The sequence below is a fragment of the Leptinotarsa decemlineata genome, unplaced genomic scaffold (genome assembly GCF_025532065.1).
Source record: "Leptinotarsa decemlineata unplaced genomic scaffold, Ldec_3_MD MMD2_tig00004433_RagTag_RagTag, whole genome shotgun sequence".
In the NCBI taxonomy this organism is placed as follows: Eukaryota; Metazoa; Arthropoda; class Insecta; order Coleoptera; family Chrysomelidae; genus Leptinotarsa; species Leptinotarsa decemlineata.
In genome coordinates, this window is record NW_027412608.1 from 1,448,828 (window position 1) to 1,452,299 (window position 3,472).

Here is a 3,472-nt window from a genome sequence, read left to right on the forward strand (position 1 = left end):
GAACTACCACATATTCATTAATGATTAAAAATGCTACACTATATTTTTCTGAAATATAATTACATCATTATTTGAAGCAACATAGTAGATGATATTGACGTAAATTCAACTGAAAAATGTGTATCACCTCACTTTGGTCTCTTTTTCCCCACATATTGGCCAGATCTGATGGTGAAGTTTGGTTTAACCTTGAAACTGAATGCTAGGTTTTTCTCGAGGGTCGAGTTTTCATGTATGCCGATGACACAACAATCATTGTGACGTCCTCAGGTCTAAATGAAATTGAAAATACACAAAACTAGTAATCAATTAATTCGAATGTTATTGTAGAAACAATCATTGATTAAATAATGATGATAAAACAACATTTATCCAGTTTCAAGTATCAGCGCCCTCTCCAAATAAATCTAGGTTTCGAAACAACAGAATATACAAAATTCCTTGGAACACAACTTGACAATAAATTGTCTTTCAATAATCACATCGAATACTTGTGTACTTCTCTGATAAAATGTATTTTTCCTTCCCAACAATGAAATCAAATTTTTTGAGACATAATCTCTTGGATATATACTATGTTCTAGTGTATTCTAAGCCTAATATAAATAATACCATTTGGGATACTCATCAGAAATAAATAGAATCTTTATAATGCAAAAACGCTTCATTAGACTAACTTTGATCTCAAATACAGATAATCTTGTGAGAAAACTGTTGGTAATTGAAAATGCAACACACCCTCTATTGTACATCAATCATTCATTTTTAGTTATTTGTTTGATATTTTTTGTATATATATATGAATGACTGTCAGATACAAGTTCATCATAATATATATAAATTATTGATATGTTCAATATAACGTTTAGAAGTAACTCAGGCTTATTGTAATTACACTTTTGCACTGCCCTCATTGCATTTCCAACAGGTTATGGGCCCAGGCAACAAAGTAAAAGTTGTAATCTGTCAATAAGTGAATGTTGCATCATTGAATTTATCAATACTTGGCGGTTCGCAGTTCAAACTTATTTCGAACATGAAGAACTCTGGGATTGCGTCACAGGTACAGAGAAAGATGAAAAAAAGATCACTAAAGCCAAATCTAAAATAATTTTGCTAATTGATCCCATCAATTATGTTCATATCCAAGATGCACCGACAGCAAAGGCTGTTTGGGACAAACTGAAGGCAACTTTTGAAGATTCAGGATTAACAAGGAGAGTTGGATTATTGAGAACTTTAATTACAATCAGACTCGAGAACTGCAATAATGTTGGTGATTACGTAAACAAAGTTATTGGTACTGCACACAAACTGAGAGGCATAGGTTTCAATGTATCTGAAGAATGGTTAGGAACTCTTTTGTTGGCAGGTTTACCGGAAGAATATAAGCCGATGATAATGGGCATCGAAAGTTCAGGCGTAACCATTACAGGAGACAGTATTAAAACAAAGTTGTTGCAAGATGTTAAAAGTTCAAACACTAAAGGCGAAAGTGCGTTTTATGGTAACAGACAGTTCAAAGACAAGAAGGATAAAAATAAAGGACCTAGATGTTATGAGTGTAACTTATATGGACATAAAGCAAATGATTGTTATAAAAAGAAAGACTTTCAAAATAAAAACTACAAAAAAAAAAGGATGTAAAACCTAGCAAATCTACTAGCGACAATAAAATTAAGAACAATCACGTTGGATTTTGTGCGGGTTTTGCTGTGAATATTAAAAATACGGATGACTGGTTTATTGACTCGGGAGCTACGGCTCATATGACAATGCGCGAGGACTTGCTCACGAATTTGAGAGAATCCGAAATAAAAGAAATTGTTGTAGCCAATAATTCAAAGGTTGAAGTGAAAGCAGAAGGTGAAATACATTTGCAAATCAAAGTTAAAGGTATAATAAAAGACTTAACTGTAAAAAATGTATTGCTTGTTCCTGATCTGACAACAAATTTGTTGGCTGTCAGTCAAATTGTACAAAATGGTTTTCATGTGACATTTAATAAAGAGAACTGTCAAATTTTCGATAATAGTGAAACCATAGCAACAGCATCATATATGAATGGAATGTATATACTGGATGTTGAGACTGAATGTACAAATAAAATTTTAATTGCATCTACATAGGGTGACAGTTACCTCTGGCATCGCAGACTCGGTCATATAAATATGAAAGATCTGAATATTATGAAAAATGGAATTGTTGAAGGTATTCAGTTCGTCAAACAAGAAAATTGTGAGAATTGTATTCCGTGCTTGAAAGGTAAACAATGCCGACTTCCATTCAACCATATTGGCACTAGAGCAAATCAAGTGTTAGAACTAATTCACTCCGATTTATCTGGTCCAACAGAAAATGAATCTTTGGGAGGAGCAAAATATTTTTCCACATTAATTGACGACTACACTCGGAAAGTTTTTGTATATTCTCTAAAATCTAAAACAGATGTTGAAGATACTTTTAGAGATTTCAAAAATATGGTAGAAAATGAAACTGGAAATCGCATAAAAATTTTGCGGACAGATAACGGTACAGAGTACTGCAATCGAGATTTTGAAAACTATCTCAGAGAATGTGGAATCAGGCATTAAACAACTTGTCCCTATACTCCACAGCAAAATGGGATAGCAGAACGCATGAACCGTACAATTTGTGAAAAAACAAGGTGTATGCTGTTTGATTCGAATTTGGAGAAAAAATTTTGGGCAGGAGCTGTGGCTACATCAGTTTACCTCATCAATCGATCTCCGTGCAAAGCATTAGAACCGATGAAGAAAACACCTGAAGAAATGTGGACTGGAAAGAAACCCAACCTGCAACACATCAGAATCTTTGGTTGTAAAGCAATGGTTCACGTACCAAAAGCAAATCGTCGCAAATGGGAATCGAAATCTGAAGAATTGATTTTTGTGGGCTACTGCGATGAAACCAAAGGATATCGCTTCATAAGGCCAAATTCGAATAAGCTTATTAAAAGTCGTGATGTTCATTTCATTGAAAATGACTCGCATTTGAAAAAGAAATTGGATAATCATTCTGAAATTGAAAGCATTTCGAAAAATACCCAAACAGTGGGGGGTATTTTTGATGAGGAAAATTCAGCTAACAGTGAAACCAGGGAAAGTCCAGAAACTACTAGAAGTGATGAGAAAAATGATGAAGAAGAACCAGAACCTTTTGCATCAGACAAAATTATAGAAAATATTAGTATCCCGAGAAAATCTGAAAGACTTAGGAAGGAGAAGAAAATGGATGATTACTTTCTTTATCTGACTCAGACTTCTGGTGAAATAGGTGATCCTACAGATATTGATGCGGCGATGAGCAGTCCAGATTGTGATCAGTGGATAGCTGCAATGCAGGAAGAATATGATTCTTTACTAGCAAATGAAACATGGACTCTCGTTGACTTACCTCCTGAAAAAAAACCTATAAATTGTAAATGGGTTTTCAAAACAAAAAGAGATGA